This window comes from Chenopodium quinoa, unplaced genomic scaffold, assembly GCF_001683475.1.
Source record: "Chenopodium quinoa cultivar QQ74 unplaced genomic scaffold, ASM168347v1, whole genome shotgun sequence".
Taxonomy (NCBI): domain Eukaryota; kingdom Viridiplantae; phylum Streptophyta; class Magnoliopsida; order Caryophyllales; family Amaranthaceae; genus Chenopodium; species Chenopodium quinoa.
The window spans coordinates 3,733,429-3,752,704 of record NW_018743405.1 but is presented as its reverse complement, the minus strand read 5'-3'; positions in this window follow the sequence as shown (position 1 = coordinate 3,752,704).

Genomic DNA, 19,276 nt, shown 5'->3' with positions numbered 1-19,276 from the left:
CTTCTTCTTGAGTTGCCATTATAACCTTAGCTTTCCTCTTACGAGCTATGGGTTTGTCGAAAAGTTGGACTTGTACGAAGAGGTTGTCTTTGATTAATCGTCCTTCCTTTCTTGACCACGCGCTGTAAATAAACCATTTTGCGTTTTAATTACTCGACTCGAATCATCTTGACTTTACGGTTTATTTTAAGGAAAAAAGAAAAGAGAAAAGGGTGCATATTTTTGGCAAAAATAATGTACATATTTTTAGGAGACTAAGTATAGATTATTTTTTATTAGAGGATAAATATCCGACTTACCCCCCTAAAAAAATGACGGAAAAACGCGCACACAAGACTCTCTTAATCACGGTCAAAGTATGTGTATTGGTGTGTGCGTTGAGTGTAAGTGACATGCTTGGACTCTTGTGTAAGACCATGGGACTTAGTGCCTAAACTCGATCATTGATTCAATTAAATATAATTGACAGCAAAATTAACCGAATTAAACAGAAGACTGATTAATTAGAAACTAGGTGATGACTCGACCAATAATCCGAACTGTCGGCCAAGCAACAGAACTGGCGTCGCACTGTGGAGCTTGGCGCCATGCGACAGAACTGTCGTCAGGCGCTACACTCCATAATGTGGCGCTACAGCTCAGACCTTGGCGCCAATATTGGAGCTTCGGTCTGGGACTGTTTTCGGTATTATTAATCAACTAGGGTATGCCTAAAGTCGTACTAGGTTAATTCCGATTAAAATATTACTTTATTGACTCTAATTAATTAATTAATTAATTAATTAATTGGGCAAAGTTCTTTAATTCATTAAGTTATTTAGTCTCAACACAAGTCAACAAACGGTTAATAGAAACATAGAATATATATGCACAACAAATAATGCACAATTAGTCAAGTAGGCACAACATGATACAATGCGTTTGCAACCTAACCATGGCTCTAGTTCTCTAAAGTTCGGGATATGGTTTAGTCAATAGAGGGTCCATGTTTAATTGTCCGGATGCACCGCGCGGAAGCCTAACCGTGAAGGGTTGGCGCGAGTGGATGGGACACCGCGAGTTTTAGAAAAAAACTCGCTTCCATGGTTTGGTGAATTCAACATCTCGGATATACCCTTTGTTGCACAGAGCGTTCAATCAGGTAGATGGAGCATGAATTCCCAGAGGGTTATGTCCATATGTAGAACACATATGGGTTTCATAAAAGTGAGAAAAAATTCAATCAGGAAGTAGGATCGAGCAAATAATACGAAAAACCGGTCGAAATTAGAACGCATATTTCTGGCGGTATTGGGGGAAATTGGCGCCAGCAATCAGAGACTGGCGCCAGCTTTTAACTGTAGTGCTTGGCGCTAATGCTGGTGTCTGGCGCTACGGTTAAAATACTGGCGCTAATGCTCTGGCCCCTGACGCTACTTCCCACATGCTTCAGCAGCTTTCTGTGCTCGATAAAATTTTCCAGTTTCGCGCGGTGTTATTTAAGTCCTAGTTGTGAAAGATATTTCTAAAATTTCCTACGTGTAAAATCCTATGTTTTTATCACATTACGGATGGTCTTTCCAATGAGATCTTTTTTATGCATATGACAATAATGTTAATCAAAATTACGCACATGAAATACTTAGAACTTTTCGAGTCTCATCCACTCATTCTAAATCATTGTCGAAACAAATTCAGGAATTAAAATAGAAATCCTCCCCAGTGGAGTCGCCAAAAACTGTAGGGAATAATTTCAAGCTTTAATCCCCTAGCTTGAACCCCACTGTGATCATACACTAAAGTACGGTGGCGTCAAAAAGGGAAGAAGATAGAGCAAAAGAGTCGCCAACAAGTTATTTAGGAACTTGTAAACCGTTCATAGGATGAAGGTTACACCTCTTTACGATCCAAGAGATCGTCAACTCCATAAGGTTTAGAACCAAATAAGGGTTCAAGGATGAAGGTACAAATCCAACCTAAAAGAGATTGAACCTGCCCTAATAATAGGCCTCTACTTTATTCTGATCGTATTCATGTGCGCTTTTTGACTAACATGCAATCAATAGGATTAACCCTAAACCTGTTTATCTATGTTGGTTGAATTTAATGCACAAATAAACTATTATTGGCAATCACTTGAATTATAATCAAATTAACCCTAAACAAGATTATTAAATATCTTATTAAGCGTGATTACAAGTACAAATTCCCTTTAAACATGCATAAAAGGTGTGATCAAGCAATAAAAATAAATAATATGTATCAAACAACATAATAATCATAATAATAAAATTATAATCATAACAATAAACATCATAATAACAATCATGTTAATCATCATAATAAATAATCAATCATTAGAATAAACATGAATAATAATAATATCAATCATAATTAATAATAATAATAATAATCATGTTAAAGCATAGCAAGATCCTAGGCATGATACTAACAAGATTAATAACAAACCCTAGCATGTCGCTAAGCAATAAAAATCAAATCTTTAACACTAACATGATACTAACATGAATAAATATTTGGAAGAGAATATAAGGCATCATAGCAATCATATTTAATATTAAAATTACCCTAGACATGATACTAGGAATATCATAATAACAATATAAACATGATTTCTACATCATAATATCAATAAATCAATGAAATCACTTACTTTGATGCCTCGTACCTCTTTCTAATAAAAAAAATACACACGTTAGTAACTTCAAGGAAAATAATAAATCAAACAATTAAATTAAATAATTGAAAGAGAGATTTGGGACCAAACCCTCAGAAATTAAAACCTTTCACGTCTAGGCGAAGGCAACTTCGAATATGGCTAGGTGTTTCTAGATCTTGTGAATGCGGAATTTTGTATAAAAAAGCAAGGTTTAGAACAAGAGAAAGAGATGAAATAACCAAGAAAACTTGATGAGAATTGGCGAATGATTAAGAGATAATTAATGATTGCGAATGAAAACTGATTGTAGGTGAATGATGGATGTAGATGATGAATGAAAACGGAGTTTTTAATACGATATTTATAGAGAAAATCAGCCAAAAAGATAAAATAACCAAAACAGAGTCTAACGCACAAAAAACAGAGCTGGCACCACCCTTGGCTAACTGGCGCCAGGTACCAACACTAGCGTCAGGCGCCTGGTCTGGTTCCAGGCGCCAAGGCCTGGGGTTAGGCGCCAAGCCTGATTTTAACGCGTTTTCGAAAATCAGATAAATTTGTCGTACTGGAGGATAAAATCATATAATTTCCTCGAAAATGCTATTTGATTTTAATTAAAACTCTGAAAAGAAAGTCAATTTATCAATGCTAATTGAATTAGGAATGAAAAAGAACCTTCTAGAAGATTCTAGAAAACTAAAACCATTCCTAATTGCATTAGGAATGATAAATCACATTAGGCCCTCCCCTAGATCATTGGGCCGCATATAAGGCTCAAACCGGGCCCAGTTTAGTAAATTGGCCATAATTTCCTCAATATTCATCGGAATTGGGCTTATAATATATCGTTCGAAAGGTCTTGTCAAGCCTCATCCAACTACACTATTATTGGACCATATCATGGACCAACCAAACTGGATTGGCTGTTTTCTTAAAATAAGTTTTCAAAAACAGAGAGAAGAGAAAAGAGTTAAAACTTTCCGCAACACTAAACTTTCCACACTTTCACTTCATTTGATTATGAATCGACGCGAAAGGTACTCATCACTGGGTTTGGTTTTGGGGAGACACAAATGGGTGTCTACAATAGCCAAGAAAGAAGCACATAAAACCATGGAAAACCTTCATGCCGGTATATGTGGAATGCACATGAATGCAAAGATGTTAGTCCAAAAGATTCAACGGCAAGGTTATTATTGGACTACTATGGAGAGAGATTGTCACGAATACGTCAAGAAATGTATGAAGTGTCAAGTCTACGCAAATTTACAGCATGTTCCACCTTCGCTTCTCTACACATATACTTCTTCATGGCCTTTCTCCACTTGGGGAATCGACATCATTAGAAAATAACACCACCAGGACAAGGGGGGCATGAATTCATCCTCGTAGCAATCGACTATTTCACCTAATGGGTCGAAGCTGCCTCATATGCTAAGCTGACGGTGAAACACGTAGCTCAATTCATTGAGAAAAATATCATATGCCGCTATGGGGTACCACATGAGATGATCAGTGATAATGAAACACATTTCCAAGCCGGATGCGCGGAATTATTACAGAAATATCATATCAAGCATCACAGATCATCACCTTACAAACCACAAACAAATGGTGTGGTCGAATCGGCCAACAAAAATGTGAAAACTATCATCGAAAAGATGACAGAAAATTACAAGTATTGGCCAAGTAAGCTACATTTCGCCCTTTGGGGTTATCGAACCTCTGTTCGTACATCAACGGGGGCCACTCCTTTCTCTCTGGTTTATGGAGTTGAAGCTGTACAACCAATAGAACTCGAAATCCCTTCTCTTCCAATCGCATTGGAAAGCCAACTAGATGAAGTCGACTGGATTAGAGCAAGATATGATGAACTAGTCTTACTTGATGAAAAACGCTTGGCAGCTTTGTCAATTAGGTCGGCCTTCACCATTAATGTGTCTTTTGTAGCCCGAACTGTCACACCCCTAGTCGAACTTTCACCCCTTTTACCTTTCTTAAAATTCTTCGGTTGTTTCTCTCTATAGACCATCTTCTCTTTACCCTTCCCTTTCACATAATTCTTCCTTTTCGGCATTATAGGAGTCTTAAACTCAATCCCTTGTGTTCTTGGACCTAGACGATCTTTAGGAGGTGCTTTCCTGTTTCCAAGATGACTCTTCACATCAGACTTGCGTGATCTGAATCGTTCCCTCCTACTTCTAGGGTTTAACCATGCCTTGTATGCACTAGATAAAGGAGGAGGAGCTTGGTCACTTGCAGAAACGGTCCACGAAGGTCTTCCAATCCAGTAAGTCTCGTACTTGTGAATGTTACTTTCATGCAACGATACTTCAGGTGGACTATCGTTATAGCGTGGAACTACTTGTTCAAGTCCATACTGCCGCATCAGTCGAGAAGGACAATAAAAAGTCAGTTTTAAGATACTAGGAACACGGCAATATGGAGTATCATTCGTGCCAACCATCCTAGTAAGCCTCCACCAAGGAACCACCCAACGAATGGAAAATTCCCTCTTTGCAAAGAAATTTTTCCAGTCTTCATACGACATGTTCACAGAGTAATTCTTGTTCCTGCGGACTAGGTCGTTAGGGCCATATTTTTCAACATCGTCGGGGGCTTCAAATAATTCCAAACGCAGCCACTCGGAGCGTATTTTTACCTGCAGCAGTACCAGAGAGCCCTTCCTGATGGCTTTCCGGTCAGCCTTTGCTTCGTCAAGGCCACAAAATGCTTCTCCAAGGCACGTAGGCAGAGGAGATCTCCTAGATTCGACATGTTCAAGCACAGACGCTAGACAAGCATATCCTACCCTACCGTTTGCAAATAAAAGCTTGCTAAACATGCAAAAAATATATGCCCTTCTACGATATACATGATAAGACTCTGAGATAGGGCGATTAAAATATAAATTTGCAAGTTTTTCTAAGTCTACCTCATTACCACATACAATTCCATTTAAATCTGGATCTGTTAGATTCAGATGGCGTTCAAAATCTTGGTAATAATATTCACGTAGGGTAGGCATGGCAATAAGATTTCTAGCAGGAAATCCAAAGATTGCACCGAATTCCTCCGGCAGGGGACAGATTTCATCGTAATCAAATTTAAAACAATGTGTTTCTAGACTCCAATAATCTAATGATGCCCTAAGAAAATCATGTTCAATCGCTACATGTCGCAGGGCTAGTAAACCCCTGACATGAAATAATTCTAACTCTCTTTTGTCAGCATTGGTCAAATAATAAGACCAGTCGCGCAATGTATTATCAAAATTCTGAGACATGATTATTGAAATATGAAATTCTAATTATTTTGTGTTTCGTAATTATGCATATCATGAATATAATGGTCCTATTTTATAGCAAAAGCGCTCGAAACTACTCAGAAATTATCTTTTTGTACGCGTAAACCACACCATTGTAGAATACGCGTACCGTGACACGGGAAATCCCACCGTGTCACGGGAACTTTTGCCGCAACACGGCAGTTTTTGCCATGACACGGTGTACAGTGCCGTGTCACGGCACTCCACACGTTTTCTTTTTTTATCTTTTACCTTATCTATCTGGATTTTTTTTAGTATTTTATCTTCACCGTTTATTTTTCAGTTTTCTGAGAGTTTCATTCCTAATAAAATTCTCAACTTTTTTACTTTTATTTTTATTTTTATTATTATTATCTTTATCATTTATTTTATTTTATTTATTTATTCATCACTTCAGTATTTTATTTTTTATTTCCATACCTCTTTATCATTTTTATATTTACTTATTTATTTTATTTATTTTTACTTTTTATTTCTTTTTCTTTTGGGGAAGGTCGGTACCCTCCACTTACTCCACTTACTTTTTTGTCGCGTCATTAATAAATACACGATCACACACAATGAGTCTCAAGCACACACTAACACACACTAATAAATACATAAACTGTGAATAATGTACAAAATGAGTCATAATAAATAAACAGCGTCAAGTGTCATCATAGTATGTACAAATAAAGACCCTCGGTCAAAAGTCTGCAGAACTAGAATCAGTCTCATCTCCCTGTGAATACGGGAACGGTGAGCCAAAGAGTCCCGCCATCATCCGAGTACGGGGAGTAGTGTCCCTACTAGTCCCTGTGACTCCAGCAGTAGTCAAACTCAAGGCAGGACCCGTCCAACCGGCAAACGGTGTAGACTGACTCAAAGACACGGGAATCGTCGGTGGAGGCATCGTCCCATACATCGGAACTGAGAACAAGCCCAACACCGGTGGAGGAATCCCAGACGATGAAGCTGAAAATAAACAAGGATCCACGGGAGTCAAAACAGGCCTAAACTCAGGCTGTGAAGGCTATGAAAATGACTGTCGCTGCCCCTAACTCTGACCATGAAAGCGCTTGGAAGACTGAGGCTGCTGCCACTAAGCCTCCTGAAACGGCTGAGTAATCTAAGGCTCTCGCTGAGACTGAGAATGCCGATGAACCACAGGAGATCGTCTACCACGACCAAGCTCCTCCTCGTCCGAGCCTCTATGCCTCGAGCGCGAGCGGGACCTCCGTTGCTCCTGAAAGATAAAAAATTAAAAGGCGTCAACAATGCAAAATAAAACAAATGGTAGAAGTGGAAAAAAATGAACATACCTCAAGAACATCGCTAGAATTGCTCCGACAACTCGCACCACGCCGAAGCTTGATGATGCAGTACTTCAGAGCGTCAACCAACTTCATGAATCCCATCATCTCCGAGCAGTTAGGCTGAGGATAAAACAAAGAAAAGTCAGTAACAAGCGGTGTTAAAAGGATGAATAATGCATCAAAAAAACTTACCGGCTCAAAGACCTCAGGCAGAGACTCTTGCGCCTGTCTGTAACCCTCTGGCGCGTCAGCAATATGGTCTTCGGTAATACCAATCGGCCCCGGGTAGCGGACAGACTGAGGCGGAATCTCGATCCTCCCCACAGGGCGGACAGTCATCTGAAAATATAATCGAATAATCAAGTTATTCGACTATTTAAATAGAGACTAGTAACAAAAATCCTCAAAAAAAATCATACCTCAGGAAGACGGGGTGGAGGAGCCAGAGAGGGAAGCAAGTCCTGCGCATAATCACCCTCCATGTGCACAAGCTCCTGCAAAGGAAAAGTGTAGCGCTCTCCCCTGTTTATCAACTCCCTAATCAAGCGCGAGTCCAGCATCGACTCTGGTGGAGATGTGGGCACCACAAAGCGATCGCCGCTATGCTGACGAATGACACGCTCTCCCAAATACCAGACAAAGCGTCCGGTACCAACCAAAATGGTGCGGTGCGCTGAAAAACACAAGGCCTCAGGAAGATCAGTCATCCCGGCCCAAGGACGACACTGAACATCAATGGCAACCTGAAAACCATAAAAAGTTGGCATGAAACACCGGAAATAACGTCAGAGAGAGAATAACAGGCAACAAAACTAATTCTTACGCCAATAGAAGAGGTGCCTCGGCGTAGCAGCCCGCGCAGTGCAGAGACAGACTCCACCCGTGACTCTCCTCGATCACGCCAGCTGGCCCCGACAGGGAAATCATGAACCGCTCCACGACGCCGTCAAGAAGCCAAGCCTGGGAAGTACTCGTAGAACCATAGCTGCAATGAAAAGTAATCTTTGAGCACATGAGTCGAACAAATTAAAATAAAACAAGAAGAGGAAAGGATCATCACCTCTACGACTCTCCACATACCGTAAACAGTGATGGGAGACTCGTCGTTCAGCTGCCGACAGCCATGACGTAACGACAAGAGAAGATCGGCGTATCCGAGGTTGGCCCAGCTATAGGATCCTATCTCATTGATCCTGACTAAAGAAGGGAGGTAGCAAAGGAGTGCGCGTGAACTCTTATCAGGAGAAAGAGTCATGGAGATCAGAATTAGAATGAAGATCCGCACTCGCTGCTTAGCCGATGTCTCCTCCATGTTGAAGCCACGAGCTAGAACTGAAGCTAGCTCCGATCGCCCGCTCCTAGGACCACCTCGAGACACTGGCCGGGTCCTGATATGCTGAACGATCGGACCTAACAAATCGGCTTCCTCAGCCCCTCCCCAAGAAAGATCGGACATCTGAGCTACGGCCCGGTCAGTGAAGCGCAGCCCGCTAATCATGCTAAAGTCCAGAGGGGTCACTGTCATCTCCCCCCAAGCAAAATGAAAAGTGTTGGTAGTATCCCAAAAATACTCTAACAATGGGCGAACGACTGTCGCACCGCAACCCCGGGGGCTGCGAAACCCTACGACCGCCGTATAGAAATCTACTAAACCAGCCGATTCCCATAAAGCGTTCGTAGCAGGATCTCCTGTAATGATCTGGTGAAGTCAAGGAATCAAATCTCCGGCTCCAGAACCGTGGTGGCGAAGCGTGCCGTCGACTATGCCGGAGAGTGGGCGATGAGAAACGTGGTTCTCACGGCAGAAAACCAACTGGTCTGGAGTCCATAGAGGTGGAACCCACCTACCTCTACTCGTAGAAGCCCGAGGCTCGGAATCTAAGACATCGTCGTCCATACCCTCGGGAATAGTGGGAGTGTCCTCCCGAAAAGCCTGACGCCGGACATGGGTGGAAAGATCGCGATCCCGTCGCCTAGGCATGCTATTATAAAAATAAAGATCTAAATGCTTAGCATCATTTCCTAAGACATTTAATTCGAGTTGCATTTTAATAAAAAAATCTAAATGCTTAGCATCACTTCCCAAGTTATTTAGTCATTTATCGCATTATACGCTAAATTTTTACCTCAAGGCTAAAAATTGGCAAAATAATGGAATTGTTTATAGTATATTGTTTCTCCATGACAAACTAATACTACAGTTCTCCTAGCCGCATGATACTATGTTCTCCATGACGATATAGTACATACACGAAATATGTTTCGAAGTTGCACAAAAACAATAGATCGATACATTATAGCAATATTTTACAAGATCTACAACCAACATGTCATCAATCCAAGTGCAAAAGAACAACATGAACTACAAGGAACACCATTTACCATAAGTAGTATCAAAAATGGTGATTTTGCTCAATTCTTCACCGAATCATGCAATTTTTGTCTTAAATCGCTCACAAACATGCATACGTACATATGAAAGCAAATTCATGGCAATAATTGTGACATATAACCTCAAAAATTAAAAATTCCCAATTTGATTTTTCAAGGTTTTCACATGAAATTTGAGGCAAATTCAAGACAAAATTAAGAGGAACTTACATAGATCCTTGTAGAGGTTCAAATATGAGGAGTATAGAAAAAAAATTAGAGTGACTTTGGTGAAAAATCGAACAACAAAAGCTCGAAAATAACTCCAGCAACCCAGCTCACTCACCGCGACACAGGAAGCAGCGCCGTGACACGGTGGCTGTCGTCCGTGTCACGGTTCCTCTGAGACGATGAAAGAGATCCGGCAGCAGCAACGGAGTGCAGGCAGTGGAAGCAGTCAGCAGCAACAGTACACCGCAGCTAGAACGAAGCAGACGGGCGAAAAAATCCGTCGTGTCACGGTTTCCGGTCCCGTGTCACGGTAACGCCAGACGAGCGTCGGTTGTTTTAACCGTGGCGCGATGGTCTGTGTGAGCAAGAAAATGAAAATGGAGAAGATAGAGAGAGGATATGAATAAAGAAAATGGCGAAATGGTGAAAAAGATGAAGCAAAAGCCTGAATTTAAAGCCAAAAAGTAACCATTACGCACCCCGTTCACCATGCCACGGTGACCGTTACCGTGTAACGGTATTCTAATGACGTGGCGCGCTGGGATTTGTGGGTCAAAAGCATGAAAATCCACGCCGTTGACCAATTCAAACAGCAAAAATAAAAAAAAATATAATAATAAAATACCCCGTGACACGAGGTTGTGTCCTGTTTGACGGGGGATGTTACCGTGTCACAGCATAATGCCACGTGGCACGGTAATTATGCGCGTTGTCAGCGAATATTCCTGGCGTATTTCCTGTTGATGTGCGAATTGACGTGCGATAACCCTTAAGTGCGAAATGGAGTTTGTCAGGCCAATCCTTCTAATTTTTTGTCATTTTCTTGATAATAGTCTTTATATTTTATTAGCTGTCTCAACTACTCCATTTTCTTAAGGTCTATAAGGGGAAGAATGATGGTGTTGAATGCCATATTTTTGTAACAATTCTTCACATTCGGCTTGAAAGTGAGTTCCATTGTGACTTATCATCTCATGTGGGACTCCGTATCGACAAATAATATTCTTTTCGATAAAGAGTGCTACATGTTTTTCAATGAGTTTAGCATATGATTGTGCTTCAATCCACTTTGTGAAGTAATCAATTGCTACTAAGATGTATTCTTGACCTCCTGTCCCGGGAGGGGTAATTTTACCCATAATATCAATTCCCCATGTAGAGAATGGCCATGGTGGAGTGTAGGTATAAAGTAGAGATGGAGGAACATGTTGTAAATTGGCATAAATTTGGCACTTAGTGCATTACATATTGATGACAATCCCTATTCATGGTAGTCCAATAGTACCATTCTCGCATTATCTTTTGGACTAGTATTTTGCCATTAACATGGGCTCCACAAATGCCTTCGTGAACTATTCTCATAGCTGTTTGCGCATCCTTTTTCCCTACACATAATAGAGCTCGACCCTTAGGTAACCTTTTATGTAACTCGTTGTCTATGAGTACATATTGGGAAGTCAAGAGTCTTAATGCTCGTTTTGCTCTTTGGTGAGCATGAGGAGGGTATTGTCCTTTGGTGACGTAATTAAGTATATCCGTATACCACGGTTCTTCTTCCTGGACCACTTCATCATCTTATATGGCTTGAATATAAGCCGGTTGATGTCTTTTCTCTATGGTTAGAGGCATTTGTTCGATTTGTGTAGGAATCCTAACCATTGAGGCTAGTCTTGTTAAGGCATGAGCAAATTGGTTTTCCTCTCTAGGTAGATAGGTGTATTTTACTTTCTCCAGCTGATTGGTGAGAGTTTCCAAATAAGTTTGGTAAGGGGCTAGACTTTCACTCCTTACTTTCCATCTTTCAGAAATCTAGTTGATGATCAATGAAGAGTCTCCGAATATTCGCAATTTCTTTACTCCCAATGCCAAAGCTGTTTTAAGGCCTACCACGCATGCTTCGTATTCAGCAGCGTTGTTGGTAACGTCAAAATCTATCTTTATAGAGATTGGAACGTGCTCTTCTCTAGGTGATACTAATAATACTCCAACGCTACATCCCTTTTGGTTTGAGGCTCCATCGAAGTATAAAGTCCAAGTATCATCTTCTGTGACCATCAAATCTCTGTCTGGAAATTCATTGTCATGTACCGACATCGAAACTTCTTTTGGAAAATCTGCTAGGAAATCCGAGACCACATGTCCTTTGATAGCCTTTTTAGACATGAATCTTACATCGAACTAGGCTAAATTGACTATCCACCTTGATATGCGCCCATTGAGTGTAGACTTTTCAAATAGGTACTTAAGTGTATCCATTCGAGAAACTACAAAGCCTGTATGCACGAGCATGTAATGTCTTAGCTTGGTTATGGCCCACACCAATGTGAGGCACAATTTCTCAAGCAGTGTGTAGCGTACTTCATACTCGAGCATGTTTTTGCTTAGATAGTAGATTGTATTTTCTTTACCTTTTACTTCTTTTGCAAGCATAACTCCTATTGTCTCCTTGGTGACTGTTAAGTACAACCTAAGAGGGATCCCTGGGAATGCTGGTGCTAATATAGGAGGATTTGCGAGATAGGCTTTGATCTTCTCAAAGGCTTTTTGACACTCATTGTCCCATATTACTGGCACATTCTTTTTAAGTTTCTTGAATATTGGTTCGCATATCGTTGTTAATTTTGATATGAACTTACTTATATATTGCAACCGGCAATAAACCATCGAATTTGTTTCTCGGTTTTAGGCGGTGGCATTGACATGATCTCCTTGATCTTGGTTGGGTCTATCTCTATTCCTCTAGAGCTTATGACATATCCCAAGAGCTTGCCTGAGGTGACTCCAAAAGCACACTTTGATGGATTCAACCTCATGTTGTATTTTCTTAGCCTTTCGAAGAATTTTCTTAAGGTTACTTGATGTCCTGGGCGATCTTTTGATTTCACAATCATGTCGTCTACATACACTTCAACCTCTTTGTGCATCATATCATGGAGTAGAGCAGTTGCTGCTCGTTGGTAAGTAGCACCCGCGTTTTTCAACCCGAATGGCATTACCGTGTAACAGTAAGTACCCCATGGTGTTATTTATGTTGTTTTCTCCATGTCTTCTTCTGCCATGAGAATTTGATTGTATCCCGTGTATCCATCCATAAATGAGAGAAGCGCATGATTTTCTGTATTATCTACTAAAATATCAATGTGTGGTAAAGGGAAGTCGTCCTTTGGACTTGCCTTATTTAAATCTCGATAGTCGACACACATTCTTACCCTTCCATCCTTTTTTGGAACTGGGACCACATTTTCCACCCATTCGGGGTATTTGGATACCCTGATAAACCTGCAGTTATTTGTTTTGAACTTCTTCTTTTATTTTAAGAGGTACGTCGGGTTTCATTTGACGCAGCTTTTGTTTTACAGGTTTCATTCCTGGAATTAGTGGTATAGTATGTTGAGCTATTTTTCTATTAATGCCTGGCATATCTTCATATGACCAAGTAAATACATCAATAAATTCTTTGAGTAGATTAATTAAATCGGTTCATTCTTGTTTATTAAGCGTTAATCCTATTTTGACTTCTCTTTTAATGGTCGAATCATTTGAGATATCAACCGTCTCAGTATCCGCAATTATCGGTGTTTTCTTTTCAAGTGTTTCCATTGCTTTAATAATTTCTTTGTCATTTTCATTGTTAGTTAAGCAATACTCGACATCTTGGGTTAATGAAAAACACGAGGAGTAAGAGGAAGAAGACATATTATTGAATTCTGAAATCACTACATCGAAAAGGGAAATGTCCTCAGGGACTTGATTACTAACTATCCTAGGAGTAGAAATAGAAGAAATAGGAATAGAGGATGCTATCGCTAAAGACTTGGAAGACTCTACAGGAAAAGACTCATACGACTCTTCAAACATCGGTCCTTGCCCTGTTTTTATGGAGATTTTTCTTCCACTCAGAGTAGTCACCTTGACCGTCTTGCGCCATCCTTGCACTAATCCTTCTGCTGGAGTGATGAGCTTCGAAGGGTCAAAGTTCTCGCTTTGTAAGACCGTTTGGATGAGCGAGGAATTATCCTTTACATATTTTGGCTCATCTTTTTCACGCCCAAAGAGTAGTCCCATGACATTAAAGTCAAAGCATGGGGGTGCTTTCTCCTTGTGAATAGGAGTTAGGATCTCATCTAGAAAGTAGCAATCCAGAAAGATTTCGAACCCATGTTGCCTTGTGCCATTTACAACAAAAGGTTCGAAAATTCATAACATAGATAGTCCTCTCCTTATCTTATGAATTGTCCATTGAGAGTAAAAGGATACTGATCCATTAGGATTGCTTTCTTTTGGGTGCGAGCATTCCTACGCGCCTTAGACCTTTCCAGGGCTCGCTTAAGATCTTCCCGAGTCGGTTCGAAACCAAGTCTAAAAGTATCTAATTTAGGGAGGGTAGGTAATTCCATTTGTTTTGTTATCTCCTTTTCTTTCCTAGAGTCATTCTAGGAAAGTGCCCCTGTCTCTTGAGAATAGCATTTATTGTCATATTGGAGTGAGGGTCGAGACAAAGAGGGGTCCTTTCATCCTCCTTGATTAAGGAGACCTCTTCATTAAAGCCCTATAAGTCTTCATTATCCTCGTCGTGCTCCACATTAATGATCGGATTTTCAACAGCTTTAATCCTCATAAGTGAAGCATCGATTGTGATAGGGATTCATCTAACTATGGCTTTTACCTGTTGGTGAAGAGATGAAGGGACGGCCTTGAGGTCATGAAGCTAAGGGCGTCCCAACAATAACTTGAAGGAAGCCTTGATATCTGCAACTTGGAAAGTAGTGGCATGTTCTATTGCTACCGCCGTTACATTCATAGTGATTTTTCCAAGAGCTTGGCGAAGAGTATTGTCGGAGGCTTTTATTCCTTGTGTTGACGGGGTTAAGTCTTCATCCCTTATGCCTAACATCCTCGCAGTTCTGAGTGGACAGCCATTAATTGCCGATCCATTGTCTACAAGAGTAATTGGGACGTTCATCCTCTTGCAGACTATTATGAGGTTTAGAGCCTTGTAATGCTGTTCACCTTCTGGAGGTAAGTCTTTGTCATAAAAGGTGATCAAGTGGATAGGACTAGGGAGATCACTCGTAATGAAGTTAGCTAACTCCTCAGGAGTGGTGTCGGAATATATCCCTATCTTACCCAAGGCATTCATTATCGCCAACCTATGTTCTCGAGACGTAGCTAGAAGTTTCCATACGTTCATTTCGACCTTGGTCTTTTTGAATTGCTTGACAATGTCATTGTCTTCTATAATAGGTATGGGAACTTGTTGCACGATTGGAATGGGTTGTGTAGAGATGGGAGGTTGCATTCTCCCGGATCTTGTGAGGACGTCTATGAGTGAATGCTCTTCATCCCAAAAATCTCCTATTGAATATGACATTGAAATTGGAGGTTCTTCCATGTCTTTTAGGTAGACGTCTTCATCATCACTGTCCCAAACCCCATTAATGCTTATATCTTGTTCTTGTGGGATTTGAACTAGCTTCTTATCATCAATCATCTTCTGAATTAAATCTTTGAATTTAAAACAGTTTTCAATAGTATGTCCTCCTGATTGATGGTATGGACAGTAGAACTTGTCTGTCCTCTTTAGAGATTCAAGTGGTCTCGATTCGAGAGGTTTGACCTTACCATTCTCGGAGAGCATTTTGAACATTTTAGCATAGGAAGTCCCAATTGGAGTATAGAGTTTATTACTCTTCTTCGGTGTGTTAATTACTTGGAGAGGGAATGCTTTCTTCTTCATGGGTGGAACTTTAGCATACTTTCTCTAAAGTTCCTCTCGTTGTTTCTTTGCTAATTCAATAGCTTCACGTAGTAAGTCTATTCCCTCCCACATTGACCATATAAGAATTCGCACTTCTTCCTTGGTTGCTAGTTCTGGTTCGGAAGAAAAGTCATCCATGGCATCGAAAAAGGTTTCCTCCTCTTCTTCGATAGCATGACTTTCTTCAACAGGTTTGATGAGGGATGAGGGATCAACATGGTTTTCCTCATCAAATATGGCCAAGGAATCGGAGAGAGGTGCATTGTTGATGCTTGGTGTCTTACTTGCAGGGGGCGATGGTAGTTTGTTGTTATCAATCAAATCTTGGATAGCTTCCTTGAGCTTCCAACAATTCTCAGTGAGATGGCCCCTACCTTGGTGATATTTGCAGTGTGCATTGGGATTCTAATTAGCCGTCCTCTTTTCAACTAGTGGGTCCCCAAATGGTCCAATAGGAGTTATAAGACCTTTTGCATTCAGTCGATCGAATGCGGTGTCATAACTCATACCAATAGGAGTAAAATTCCTCCTAAATGGTTTATTTTTTCCTTGGTTGTTCATAGCAAGAACTTCACTCAAATTAAAGGTGCTAACATCATTTGAGTGGGTGGTTTTGGAAGAAGAATGAATGTCGTTCTTCTTGCCTTTCCAGCCACTGTTGGAGTTATTGTTAGCAGCTTTATGTTTAGCAAGGTCGTCTTCAATGTTAATCCCAATATCATAGACGACCTTGAAGGTGTGTAGATTGTTTTATATTTTAGATGCTTGGAGTACTTTTCTTGGAGGTTCTTGATGAACAACCTCACATATTCCTTTTCACTTGGTACTTCAATCATCCTAGCAGAGGTTTCTCTACATTTATTGAAGAAATAAGTGAAACCTTCATTCTCTTTCTTTTTAAGTATTTTAAGTTCCCTTTGATCATATCAACTTGAATATTTGTTAGTTGAGACGATTAATACAAGAGGGGGGGTGAACTGTATCGAGTTCCTAAAGTCTACTTTTGTGGGATAATAAAACAATGCATATAGGAACTTGCAAGAACACACAGATTTTACAAGGAAACCTTCCAGGGCCTAACTGGAAGTAAAACCTCGACCTTACCTTAGGGATTTCAAACACAAACCACTTCACTATAATAGGGCAAACACCAAGTTACAACCTATTAACACAGACCTTTAATCACATGTTCCACACTTGCTACTTGATAGGACCCTATCCTACCCAATCTAAGTACCACACTTAGATTCACTCGTACTGCCAAAGTACAAAACTCTCAGCTTCACACTAGAAGCTTACACAACCTGTATGTGATGTAAAAAGATAACTAACTCACCCAAATAACCCAACCAATACAAATGTATGACACCTAGTATATGATAGGCAAGCTATGCACGAAATCCAAAACTAATATGACAAGTTAGAAGCTTGGTAAACTTATTCTATTAATTCTCAGTGATTTCTCCACGCATAAACTCGCAAAAACCTTAAACCATTTCGATCTCTACTATTTATACAAGTAGGACTTGTATAGCAAGTAGGTTTTCTAAAAGATAAATAAGTTAACTTAACTTATCTTTAAAACACGGTTTTATGAAAATCATATTTGAAGAAAATCTTTTCCGGAAAAATAAGATAGAAAGATATTGTTAAAAAGAATCATATCTGTTAACAAACCGATTTTAAGAAATAAAACCTTTTAGAACATCGTTTCTAAAATCTATCTTTTATATTTTCCTTATTAATTTATTTACCAAGAAAACTTGCCACGCTTCTAATAAATATCGTGCATTAACCTACTTAGCATATTAACAATAATCTAGAAGATAAAAACCTTAGCTAAATTAAATTGTTGCGCCGCACTTTTGTACAGGTAGGTTACTTGGGCTCCACGCAGAATAAGTTCCTTCAGGGACCTTAGTTTGTTGACTTCAAGTTCCTGTTAGGGAACTCAGTTCTTGTTAGAGAACTTATTTCTTGTTAGAGAACTCTTCTTCTTTTCTGTTTAAATTTTTTAATAAAGATCTCCTCATGTCTTCTTAGTTCCAGTTACTTCTTCCATCACCACGATCAACTTCACCTAAACTAATCAAACACTTGAAAACCTTTATTAGATGAGTTTGCTTTATTTTAAGTTCCTCATCGTCAAAACTTTTAAGCTTCAACAATATTGCATTTATACCTATCAATGAAAGTGTTTACAATTGATTCCCAAGTAGAGGTTTTCTCTTTGTCAAGGGAGAAGAACCATTGCTGGAAAACAGTTTCAAGAGATAAGGAAAATAAAGAATGAAGTACTTTTCTATCATTACCCTTAATATTCATTATTGTTTCAAAAGCTCTTAAATGAAAATAAGGGTTATCAGTTGCCTTGAATTTTGGGATGTCGTTGCCATTGAAATTCTGTGGAAGAAGCTCCTTGTCCACCAAGACCCCTAGTGAACTAATGCCCTAGAACTTGTAATCATTAGATATCTTGCTCAAGCTTTCTTGCATGAGCTCCATTTGTTGTTGCTTCACATGGGTCATTAATTTGGAGGGTTAAGGTTTTTAGAAGTCCAGTAACACCAGCCATTTACTTCTTGAGCTCATTAACTTATTCTTGACTCGCCATTATCTTCTTGCCTTTCCTTTTTCGAGCGATTGGTTTGTCAAAAAGCTATACTTGAACGAAAAGGTTGTCTCTAATCAAACGCCCTTCCTTTCTTAACCACGCCCTATAAATTAAACCATTTTTATTTTAATGACTTGACTCAAATTGAGTTTGACTTTACAGGTTTATAAAAAAGAAGAAAAAGAAAGCAAAAATAGGGTGTATATTTTTGGGAATCAAGTATATGGGTTCAAACAAATGGTTTAATTAGAGAATTAATATCCAACTTACCCCCCTAAAAAAAATGACGGAAAACACGCACATACAAGACTCCCTAAACATGGTCAGAGTGTACATACATATTAGTGTGTGCTTTATTTGTGAGTGCAAGTGACATGCTTTGACTCTTGTGTAAGACCATGGGAATTAGTGCCTAGACTCAATTAGGGACTAAACAAAGGCATTATTATTAACAAAATATTCAAACTGATTAGCAAACTATTTAATTAGACTCGTTATGATGACTCGAGAAAAATGCTAAACTGTCGCCAAAGCAACAGGATTGTCCCCGCACACTACAGTGCAGCGCCAATTGACAGAATTGTCGCTCGGCATTGCACAGCAGCGTGTGGCGCTGCAGCCCAAATTTTTGCGTCATTACTGGAGCATTAATCTGGGACTACTTTCAGTAATTTTACTCTACGGGACATGCTTAGAGTCGTACTAAGTCAATTCTGATCAAATTATTAGACTTTAATTACGCAAATTAATGATTTAATTAATTAGGCAAAGTCCTTTTAGTCATTAATTAGTTTATTTAAGGCTTAAACACAAGTCAAACAAACGGTTAGGAAAACACATAGAGTATGCACATCAAATAATGCACAAATAGTCAAGTAGGCACAATATGATGCTATGAGTATGCAACCTAACTATGGCTCTAGTTCTCTAAAGTTCGAGATATGGGTTAGTAAAAGAGGGTCCAAGGTTATGATTTCGAAATTAAAACTCATATTTCTAGCTCGGTATTGGAAGAACGCAA